General features: G+C 47.8%; 1 long non-coding RNA gene across 1 annotated transcript; it reads right to left on the reverse strand.

Moving 5' to 3' along the window:
* Nucleotides 1-361: 361 nt before the first annotated feature.
* Nucleotides 362-11,954, reverse strand: LOC308194038. The gene is made up of 5 exons (XR_013950195.1): nt 11,746-11,954; nt 11,441-11,604; nt 7,480-8,063; nt 4,627-4,805; nt 362-3,192 (listed from the first exon to the last, which is right to left on the reverse strand). It is a non-coding gene; the product is annotated as an uncharacterized lncRNA (long non-coding RNA).
* Nucleotides 11,955-12,275: the final 321 nt, after the last annotated feature.

Here is a 12,275-nt window from a genome sequence, read left to right on the forward strand (position 1 = left end):
TTGGCTTCACGGGAGGATCCGGCAGTGCTGGCACAATGAATGGCTCTGCAGGATCTCGTGAAATTGGGATTGCCATAATTCACACACGGTGCCTCGCACAGGAGGGCTTCAGGGAACGAATCAATCCTCTGCCAGTCCCCCTGGCCCTTTGCTCTCCCTTTGCGATGCCTCCCGCTCACTCCAGCATTAGGAAACCCTCCAAATGGAAATGTAAGGAATGTAAATTGATGTCTTCTCTCCAGCATGAATTATCTGACTCCTGCGGCCGTCTCTGCAAGATCATTTGAGCTAAACTTGACTGTTGCAATAATTAATTTCCAATCAAGCAAATTTGCGTAAATCTTCCCTTTAGAAATCTGCCTTAAATCAAGGGTTTAGGCACCACATTCCAGCTTGGTTTCATTAAAAATAGATTGCTATTGAAAGCTGCCAGCACTGTAAATACAGGCACCACGCCACCCTGCAGGACGGCTCGGATACACACTTTCCACATAATGAAAACCTGCCCTAAAAGCCATCCCTGCAGCAAATGTCCCCTGTAAGCAGGGGCTGCTGGATTGCTATCTGCAGCTGTGACAGCCTTCTCTTCTCGACATATTTCACCTTGGAGGGATGGCTTTGAAGTAAGGGGGATGAGGGCTGCGGGAGGAGAGAAGGTTTTGCCAACTCAAGAAATCTCAGAGAGATTTTGTGTGCAAGCCACAACCCAGAGAGCAGTCTGCTGCTCCAAGAGAAGAAGAGGAACCCCTTTCCATAGGACATGAGTGACATCGTCAAGGCCAAGCCATGAAATATATTGCAAGTGATGGCGGAGGCTGAGGGAGGGCAGGGATGGGGAGTGTAACGCTGCAGCCCGCTGAAGCGGTGAGATTTGCATAGGTTTGGGAGTCATGGCAGCCCAGCATTTGGATCAGAGATGTCAGAAACAACACTCCTGGGACCCACATTGAGCTTGCCAAAGCCTCCATCTCAGCGGGTGCCCTTGTGAAGGGGCAGCTGAAAGCTTTCTATTTCTTCCCCCAGGACCCTTCCTGTCCCAAACACCCAACTTTAAGGCTGTGCCCTTTTCTTGGAAAGTGTTCCTCTGCAGAAGGAAGGGTGCAGATGAGCAGCTCTGGTGCTTTTAAAGGGCTGTGGACACTCACATAATAGGAAATGGTCCTGACGACATGGAGAGTCCATCCCAGTCTTCTGGAGACTGATTAACTCATTAAAGTACAATCTAATGACAGGCCATCTCCTTCAAAGAGTCAGGCTGTGTTGTATGGAAATTCAACAAGATGCTCAGGAAGAAATAAATTCATTCTCTTACTGCTGTTAAAGTCTTCACCCAAGGTGCATAGATGAGGTCTTCTCCTTCACACAAGTGCTCCAGGCACCACTGAAGTCCCTGTTTCTGATCTGTCTCTGGACAGCTCTGAGGTTTGTAAGAAGACTGGTGTCTCTGCTTGGTGGTGGTGCTTTCTTAAAGGAAGTGATTGATGCAGGAAAAGAGAAGGAAGATTTGGAGCTGTGTAGGAGAATATCTAGTAATCCTGATTTCCAGCTCCCTCAGCCACCAAAACCACAGGGAGGAATGAAAACTCAACAGCACAAGCCTGCCTGGTGGTTGAAGCACACCATGTATTTTGGCCCTGTGAATGAATGAGAAATCTCATGGAGAAACTGGTGTCCCAACATGCTGTTCTGAGACCTACCACTGGTGTTGTGTCAAGGGAAAAAAATCTGTCATCTTTTATCAACACCAGGGTACAGGAGAGGAACTTTCTTGTTTCAGGAGGGTGTTTATGCAGTTTATTTAGACCCCAGCTCATGTCTGAGCATGAGGAAAATGGGTGGGTGCTCTGCTGAAATCATGAAGACTGCAAGCGAAAAGGCAGGAGACAAAAAGCCAGCACCTGCTTCTCCTTTATCCTATTGTGAGATGCTGATTTCAGCAATGTGACAAGATGCCATATATTTCAAATGCATTGGGCTTTGGGACTGGGATATTCAGTGCCCAAACATAAACTTTCCAAGGAGTCTAATCCAATGGGGAGCTGGAAGATTTCACGAAGGGTTCCTGCATTTCGCTTTGTTAATGCTGCCCAGTGAATATGAGTATAATCCAGAATCCACCATTTCAGGCTGCTGGTTGGCTGACCAATATCTTTGGCAAAGACTAGGTCCATTCCTTCCAGTGCATTTATGGTCCCCACTTAGTCCAGAGCACAGCCTGAGGAGCCAGCTGAGGCTGGTGTCTTCTCCTCCACAGTGTAAAGGGTGCTAGGAAACTTCAGCCCAGCTCTGCAGTGACTGATTCTGCTTGGTCCTGAGAGGAGTCGGATGCTCCTTTCCTTTTTGCCTTCCCAAAGCTTTTCTCTTTCTACCAGATCAGAGGTAGCAACCCGAAACTGATCCTACTGTCCTATAGCCTTGTGCAGGTGGTCCCCACTTCTGCTCCTCCCCTGCCATCACCTCCAGCTCTGATGGTGCAAACTCATTCTAGATGAAGGAAAGCAGATGGCCTCTTCTTCAGGATGAATGTCTTTGAGGGTTTTCTGCTGTCCCTAGCACTTTCTCATTCACACAGCCTAAGTTCAGGCAGGTGGAGAAGGTACAGTTTCAGCTGAACTGAGTCTTAGTGGGACAATTTGAAGCGTTTTATCTTCATGGCGCATTTAGCAATGATGAAAGGTGCTGTGCTGAGAAGGCTGGAAGAATGACCGTGGGGAAGCTGCTCTGTTATTAAGGTTCTGCCATGGGATGTAGTGAAGCCAGGAAAGACCAGCATCTCTGGATGTAGGACAGTGGATTCATGCAGAGCTTCCTTGCCCAAAGATATGACTGAAAGGTCTCTCCTGACCATGGAGAGACAGGACATCAGTGGCAGAGCACAGGGCAGAGCCCAGCTCCTTGACTCCTTGTTCAGCAAGGTCTGCTAGAGACATCCTTCTTCTCCACTGCAGTCAAGGCATGAAGAATCTTCACTGGCGAGAAGCCTGGGCAAGCACAGACAGATTGCACACCAAGCAAGGGCTAATTTATGGAGCTGCAACACTGTGTTCTTCTGTGCCACAGAGAGGACACTTTATGCTCTCCTGTTACCACAGAGCTTTTGTTCAGGCTGCTGGGAGAGGATGATGGAGGAGAAGGCAGGAAGACAACATCAGGGAAAGAAAGAGGGGTCCTGGAGGAACAGTTTTTGCAAACCTAAAAAAAAAAAAAGGAAAAGAAAAAAAAAAAGGCAGCATCACTCCTAGGAGCTACTGAAATGACTGCACTAAGAACTGGAACTCCTCTGCTATGTGCTGCTCTAAACACACTGTCAATACTTAATAAATAACGGAGATGTATACTGAAGGCATTGCTGCCATTAATCACTAGCAAACCCACATCCCCAGTAAGTGCATTGATAGCACATCTTGAATCCAATTTCTGCTTCAAGATACTTTTAAAAAATCAAAGTATAAGGTTTCTTATTTTTCTGGTTTGTGCCTCACTGGCTAGGTTAGGGGATGCTTAAGAGACCGCTGCAAAATTACTTTCATCAGCTACTGTTCAGTTGGTCTCAGAATCTATTTTCCAGGCTCCAAAGCAAAATTACAGTCCTTCAATATTAAAGTATTTGCAGAGTGGCATTACGCAAAGGTGCTGCTGTATTATTTACCATGGCAACTCAGGATGCTAATCTATCTTTTCCTTAAATGTGGAAGAGCCAAGATACTCAGAAATAGTCTGCCCTTAATGTGACAAAATGAATTTGTGTTGCATAAAGCATTTTTCTTACCAGAGGGGCCTCCCTGCCATGGCAGGCAGGCAGAGCTGGGGATGGGAAGGGTGCTTGCCCACGGATTAGGTGATGTGGAATGGCCTGGAGGAGTGAGGCTGCTTCATTCTTTACCTTTCCTCCAGGACTGGTTGGAGAGGCCTCCAGGAAGACCCAAATATCTTATGGAGGATAGCATGGGACAATTCCACATGGAACTTCTCCCTGGCTTTTGCCTCACACTGAGTTATTCTGAGGATTTTGCAGTGGGTGTTTTCTCCTCAGCTCAGGTATATCCTGAAAAAAACACGCTACAGTGCCTACGTTTCCTTTCATTTGATTTAGGTCTGCCACCTTTCAATTCCATCAAATGATCCATTGCTTTCCATCACTGCTGCCGTGACCTTATGGTTCACAGGACCACATAGAAATACATGTACACGTAGAAATACCGGCAATGTTGCTGAAGGAGGCAGTAAAGTCCCTATTCCACTGAGCTGACATGCAGTGAAATGGTTTCTCCAAGGGAGAATGATTTCTCCAAGGGAAATCATGAAGGAACTTTGGCAGAGCCTCTGAGTCCCAGCCTGGTGAGTGAGCTAGCCTTGTGCTGTCTAAATATAATTTGCCATTGACCCATGTGTTGTCTTGGTCCCAACAAGCTTCCCATCACACCTTCATCCTAAGCTTTCTTTCTGTCTCCATCATCTTCCTGTGAAGGGCTTTCCCCTACTCCTACCATTCCAGTTGTGTCTATGTTAGAAGATGGAAGCATGTCCCAGCCGTGTCCCAAGTGTCCTTTAGAGCACATCCTAGGTCCTTCCCCTAACACACCCCACTGGAGGATGAATTACAGTGCACTTTATCTCCTCCCATACCTGCATATCCAGATCTTCCTTACAAATGCAGATGACAAGGCACTGTCTCCTGACATGAAGTCAAAATATGGCCAAGAAGCACCGAGGAGCCTGGGGACTTTGGTGGGTTACTGCTGCCCCATAGAGTTGATTCAGCTTCTGTTCACCCCTCCTGAGGCAGAAGGTTGGCACAGCCTTCGCTGTGGGAAGGAAACACATTTTGCAGAATTGGCACGATAATATGTGGTTATTAGCAGAGGTCTCGTCCACTCTAAATATTCGGTGTGGTTTGTGTGGTGTTCTCCTTCCCTTCACCATTGGTGTCTGAGGATTGGGCTGACGTCCTATTTTTAGCTTAGGTCAACATTTACTTTGGAATTCCAGTATTTATTCAATGCATAGAGACAGACACGTGTCCACAGCCCAGCAGTTCATGGCACCAAACCTTGTGTATTCCCCTCACAAAGCCTGTTCCAATTTGTCAGCCTTCCCTTGCTAGTGCAGCCCAACATCTGCTGTTAGGAGATCCACCCACTGCTACCAACCTCCTGACCAGAACCAAGACACAGGAGAACTGTCAAATCCCATCAAATTCACCAAATCTTGGACTTTTCCTCTAGCCACGGCAAACCACAGATCCCCTGCTGAAAGGTGGTCCTTTGCCACTCCACAAATTAGATGGGGTTCCTTGCGGTTGTGAATACCCTTGGCTAATTACTGTACCTTGTCACACTCGTCACCACTCGTTGGCCAACATAAAAATCATTTTTTAAGAGATGTTGAGCTGGTTTCCAAAAAAAAAAAAGAGCCTGGGATTTACTTGTTCTGGCGTTTTGAAACACACATCTTCTGGTGGGTGGGTGAGGGATGGGTTTGGGCAGGTAAGTGCCAAGCAATTCAAGAGTCCCTTGGCATTCTCCTGGCTTTGGAGGAATCTTCAGGAGAGGAAGGAAGTAGGGTAGGCATAGTAGGAAGCCCTGTTAGGTGCCAGAGGAACTGCTCTAGAGTGGAGCAGAAAGAAAACCCCTGCCCCAAGGGAAGGACCACTCTACTCAGTTCTGCAGGAGGGAGAGAGCCTGGAGGCACCACGTTCATGGGGTTTCTGCGGCAAACCATCTGCTCTCCTGGTATCCCATCCCATGCTGACCACGTCAAACACACACACTCCCCTGGCTCCCTCTTCTTCTCACTCTGTTATCTTAGCCCCTATAACTCCCAGGTCTGCCTGTTCCTCATCACTTTCCCTGCAGTCTCCACAGGCATCTCTCATTCAGCCTCTCTCTTTTTTTCTGAGGGCCTGTGCATCAGAACCCTTCACCTCAGTCCCAATCACTCATCTGTCCTTGGCTCACACCCCGTATCTATCTCCACTTCTGCTGCCATCATACCACCCACATGGCCTTAATCTCTCCATCAGGCTTTCTCCTCAGGAAATCCATCTTCCATCCTCCAGCTCTTGCACCTTCCTCTGTACACCTTACCACTTCCAAAACTTCTTTTTCACAAGACACGACCCAGCCCCACGCTTCCTCACCTAAATATCAACCACCTCTGCACTGCTCCCTCTCTGCTGCCTCGTCTCTGTGTGTGCACCCACCTCGTCCATGCCCTTTTCAGTCTCAGCTGGAGCGTTGGTGCTGACAGGCAACACAAAGCCCTTTCACATCACCCCATGTGGTGGCCAGGAGGGACTTGCTTGGGAGAAAGGCAACAAAGTCCTTCTTTATGGGATCTGCATACACATGGCCTTCACAGCGCTGTGGCGAGCAGTGCCAAGCGAGTGATCTGAATGGAGATGCCCCTCGCTGAATTACAACGGCACTACCAACCCCAACCCACAATGTGTAATGTAGTATAAATGTAATCGTCTCTGCAGAATGAAAGGCACGCTGCCAGGCCGCACACAGCTTGGCCCTGGACAATAAAGACATAATTATGGCTTCAGTGGGTTTGCTTTGCTTTGAGGTTTCCATCAGTGGTGAAATGTTGTTCCAACCTAACCTTCGGGAAGCGGATGATCTCATGAGCTGAAACTGCAGGGGCCAAGCTCACCAGAGAGCCTATCGAAATGGGATTGCTGATAGCTCCAGTTCCTTTCCCCTGGAAGACCCTGATATGCCTTGCCCTCTGAAGGAGCTTCCTCAGTCCCAGATACATGTGCTAGGGTGCAGATTTCTAGCTGTTCCTCTTGGTTTTTCCCTAGCCTGGGACATCAGGGAAGCCAGCTTCCACTCTGCACCGGAATAAAACCAGAGGATCAGTGCAGTCTGCTGGCAGCATCATTGCAAGGTTTGGCTTCAATCCCACAGCAGTGGTGCCCTGGAGCATAACAGCACCGTGTCCCGTCAGACAGTCTCCATTAAGCATCAGGTCCGTGCCCACGTTGGGCTGGGCACCCAGGTCTTGCCTGTGATAACCCAGTACAGCTCCTTTCTGGTTTCCATGCCCAGGTTTCCCTTCTGCAAAATCCAGCACAGAAGGGAATAAATAATAATAAAATATAATAAATGCACTCAGGAAGTAGCCACAGGCTGATTGCACCGGGAGCCATTCTGCATCTTGCAGGTTAACCAAAGACCCGCCACTCAAGGTCAAACCCTGATGAAAAGTGTCGGATGAGGAATGGCACTGCAAAGCTTTTCCCTTTGGAGGGAGCAGGGGAAAGCCAGGCAGTAGCTTGGAAAACTGGGGAGAATCTGGCATGCACCCCTGCAGCATTCCCTGGCTTCATTAGGGAGACCATTCATTTGCACAAACCAGACCAAAACCTCCTGAGGAGATGAAACCATTCTGATGACCATTTGACAGCTTTTGAACCCATTCTCCATCCTTTTTTTTTTTTTTTTTTTTTACTACAACAGAAGTAACCATTACCTCTACTTAGTGGTGCAGCACACCTTGTAGAAGAGCCAGCTTCTCCAGGAGACTCTCATGGATTTATGTTGGTCAGGACAGGTTCTTGTCTTTTATTTTTTTCTTTCTTCTGTTTCTTAAGAATGGTCTCCCTTTAATGTTATTGTATTACTTCCTTTCTGTGCCTCTAATCATTTTGGTTCATCTTCCTTAATCATGGAGGGGGAAAGAAAAAAAAGGAAGCCAAATCTGATTAATCTATCTAGATGAAATCTCCAGGGCCTAGCCAACTTCTTTGCTTGGCATGGTCAGCCATTATTATCACGTATTTGCTGGCAATTATTTATGGTCAATTGCTAGTCTCTGCAGACCTACTAATGTTTCTGTGGGTCCTTTCCCCCTGTGCCTTCCCTTAGGTTTAAAAGGAAGGTCTGAGCCAACGGCTTGGAGAGCTGTGAACCATGCTGTTGGTCTCCATCAGAGCTCAGGAAGTTTTGCACTGGCTCAAGAGCCACAGGTGAGCTCCACTTCACCAAATCACTGACACATTCTTCTTCCCATCCCTGCAGATGCTGTGACCTGCTTGCAGCATCCTCTTGCTCTCCCTGTGGGGAAAATTGGAGAAATTAGTTGTGCTATGTTGCCTGATCCCTACGGTATTGCATGGAGCCAGGGCTTTGGGTCCAATTTCCTGCCATGGTGAAGGGATCCTGAGAGGCAGGACAGTGGGACATGACAAAAGGCATGCGCTGGAGAATGGGTTTGTAACACAGTTCAGGCAACTCCCGTTTGTTTCTAAGCTCCACATTCATTTTCAGCTCCATTCTAAAAGACATGTTTTGTTGTAAAAATCTTTTCTTTATATGACATTTGGGGATTTTAAGAGACTACAATTAAACCCAGCTTTTACTAACAACGAGCTATTTCCAACAGCACGTTCATATACTCCAGCAAACATTCCCCAGCTCCAGTCCTCGTCTCTGGCTGCTTAAATTTACTCTGAAAACAATGTATTTGTCATAGTAAACCATTCCCAAGCTCTTCCCTTTCCATGGATTTGAGTACTCAAACAAACAAACAAACAAACAAAAAAACAACAAAAGAATGCCATTAAAACACCCAAACACCAAGTGGGCTGAACAGAACATTTTAAGACCACCAGCCTAATGAGTACATTTCCTAACCAGAAAATACATTTTTTTTTTCACAAAGCCAAACTTCTCGTCTCATCACTACCTAGGTTGGTGAGGAGGAAACCATGGCAACCGCTCATTTTAATTGGATGTTTGTTGGCGAGAGAGAATGGGAAAAGATTGCATAATTGGTGCTTGGGAGTCTACATAAACATGACATGGTTTGGAGAGCGGAAGGATTCTGTTAAAGAGGAATGTGATATAGCACATCTGGCACTAGGGTGTATCTACTTTATGTAACACAAAATCAGAGGGTGTCAGGAGCTTTGCACGGCTTCTGCGAAACGGCACAAAGCCTGATGAGTCAGCCACCCCTCGCCGCTCCATCAGCAGCCCGAACCTGGGACCAGACTGCAAAACAAGAAGAGGCTTCTCCCAGGCCCTTCCCTCTCCTCTGAGCCCTTCCGCCTCCCCGCAGGGGGAAACTCTTCCCCAGGCAGCTCCAGCTCTCAAAATGCACTTTCTTGGGAGTTGGATCTAAGCATTGCCACCAGACCTCAAATTTCCCACCTGTATAAGATAATCCAAGAAGATTTGGGCTGTCCTAGTGCTCTGCCCTTGCTTCCTCTAATTTTCTTCCTTTACCTTTATTTCTCTCTGTTTAAAATTCAAACATTGCCCCATGTTTGTCAGATCTCTTCATGCCTATTTGGGTAAAATATAACATTTACCTGTCATTGTAACACCTCTGCTACAATTCTTCTGGTTTCCACACACCCTCACCTCATTTGCTTCTCACACCAATAAACAGGGCATTGCTCTCAGCTTGGTCTTCACCTCTAAGGTGTGTCTAAGCCTTGGAGTTTAACTGAGTAAAAGACCTTAAAGATAACGTCTGAAGCATTGGTTGGACCATAAGTCCCAATGCACATACAGAAATGTCACTGTTGGAGTTCTGCAAGGAAGATCTCCCAGCCTAAAAAGGCACCTAAGGCTTATCTAGGCAGTGCAGGACTTGAGTATGTGAAGTCCAGCAATAACGGCTACTGGTACCTTGTCCCTTTTTCCCAAAGCTCTGAATGATGTCTTTTGTCCCTTCTTCCCATCGCTGAGGACTGAACTTCAAGGGGAACGAGAATGCACCCAAGCTGGGACAAGCAGCACAGCAAGGGTGGCTTTAGGGCACCACTCAAGCTGTGGTGCACCACTCAAGCTTTTTAGGCTCCCCTGGGAAGTGATCACAACACCAAGCCTGCCGGAGTTCAAAAAGTGTTTGGATAGGGCTCTCGGACTTATGGTTTTATTTTTGGGTGGTCCCATGTGGAACCAGGAATTGGAATCCATGATCCTTGTGGGTTCCTTTCAGGTTGGGACATTCTCTGATTCTATGGTGATTCTATGATTTAGTGCAGCTCAAAATGGATGAATTGTGATCCCTTCGAGCTGACCATAATTATCTGCGTAGATCTTCTCAGGGCTATAACCTTTTATCTCCACCTTCATAAATTGATATCCCATTTGGGCTCTCAGGGTCTTTTTTGCAACATACCGATCTCTAGGTTGGACAAAAGCAACCTGGTGTTGCTGATAGACCCAGAAAAGGCAGAGAGAAGGCCAGAATGAAACGGGCTCCACAAGAGTCAACAGATGCCTTCAGAATCACAAGCGGAAGGGAAGTTGATCATGCCAGGAAGATAAATTACACCCCAACTTTGATGCAAGAATCAAGCCCGTTCTTATTTTGGGATACTTCACAAGCACTCAACCACTCTTTAACCTGCTTGTGACTCTCCCACGGCTGTGCTCTCAGCTTGAGGAGCCGTCAGAAACAAGCTGGCGTGCTCGTGGCCAAGCCTTGCGTGTTTGGAGGGTTAGCAAAGCCCGCTAAGTGGAATCTGGCTGTGCTGTTTGTGTTGCTAAAGAGCAGCACATGGGCATGGATTCACTCGGCTCCGCCAGTTGGTGAGGAAAGGCTGGAACCCAGCTGCATTTCGAAACACGAGACGTAAACAATGATTTGCCAACGAGAGTAAAAGTAACCGCCTCTCAGCAGACGCTATAAACAGTCTTGCACATCGAATCCGGAACCATAGGGCTATTAGCCTTGCTATCGATACCCCAATAATGCGAACCGAGGAGACATTGATGCCAAATTGCTCTGCTCTATGGCTGTTCTTGCACATCCTCCTCTTGCAAGGGCTGCTCTTCCCTCCTTGCCATAGGCAGGAATTGCCCTTCGTCTCTTTCTGGTGCCTGGGGTTGGATTCTCCGACGCAGTTAAAACCTTGATGAGAGGCTTTATTAGATATAAACTGAAACTAAACCAGCGGAGGCACCAAATGCCTGTCGGTGGAAGAGCTGTCCCATCTTTGAAGCGGTGGGGGCTGACCCCTTCCAGGTTTTACAGAATCACAGAATGCTTGTGGTTGGCCTCAAAGGGACCTCTGAAGGTCATCTTGTCCAAGACCCCTCCTTAAGCAGGGTCACCAAGAGCAGGTAGCCCAGGACCATGTCCGGGCAGCTTTTGAAGATCTCTTTCCAAGCAATGCCAGGCGCCTCCTGGCCCATGCTGCAGCCTGATTTATTCTCATGTTTGGCTGTGCAGGACAGATTGCCTCCCCAAGGCTCTTCGGTCTGTCCACGCGGGTGGCAGCACAGGAGGGGATTTCACAATTTCAGATGTTTGCCCCCACACCGAGCCCACGAGCTGGAACTACGGATGACCCTGGGCTAAAGGGAGTTGCTGACTAGCTGTGATCCCTGACGGCTCCCCTTCTCTTGGCCTCTCCTCCTCCATTGAACCCCAGATCTTCCTACCCAAATGTAACAGCATCCTCCCACCTCCTTACCTCTGCCTCCTTGTCAGTCCTGCCTCATTTCATTGCTCATCCGTGGTGCCTGGTCCCACACCGAGGCAGGGAGCCTCCTGTCCATCTCCTGCTCTCTCTTCCATGGGTTCTTCATCATAGCTGGTGCATTTCCAAGCCTGGCAGAGAGCTCACGGAAGCGAGGGCTGCAGATGCATTTAGGAGACAGGAGAGCAAAGAGCAAATTGCTAATAAAGCAATTCAATACATGAAAAGACACAGCAGTTCATCCCAGAGCCCTGAGCAGTCCCAAATGGGGTGGGCAGGGTTTGTGTGGGTTCACTTACGTATCTCTTCTTCAAAAAAACTTGCTTTTAATTCTTTACAGAAGAGCTTCAATTAAAGAGGGATTAAAAGTAAACAACAGACCAGACAGGGCTGAGGATTATCTTCTGAGTGGAGGGAGACCTGCAGAAATATTCCCCGCCTTGCATGATGTAATGCACTCTTTCACCTAGCTTAGGGGGTGAAACAAATTAGAGAGCAAAGCCACTTGTTTCCCACAAGAGTAAGACACTTACCCTTTGCTGAAATCCCAGGGTTTTTGTTCTCTCAGCCTTCTTGTGGCTCCGCTAAATTCCTGTTTAGCAACACAGCACTAACGTTGCACCAACGCTGAAACCATAGGCCCTGCTTTTTCTTGGAATTTGTGACTCCAGATAAAGCTAACACAACTGTTGGGCTTAATAATGCTTTGCACGGTGAATCTGCTCCAGCTGAGCCTGCTGCTGGGAGGCTGAGGAAGGAGAACAGCCCCGCAGAGAGGGTGCTGAGCAAGCTGAAAGGGCTGGGTGCCAGACAGCCTTGTGTGCTGGGG

This window comes from Anser brachyrhynchus, assembly GCF_964034855.1.
Source record: "Anser brachyrhynchus genome assembly, chromosome: 4".
NCBI lineage: Eukaryota > Metazoa > Chordata > Aves > Anseriformes > Anatidae > Anser > Anser brachyrhynchus.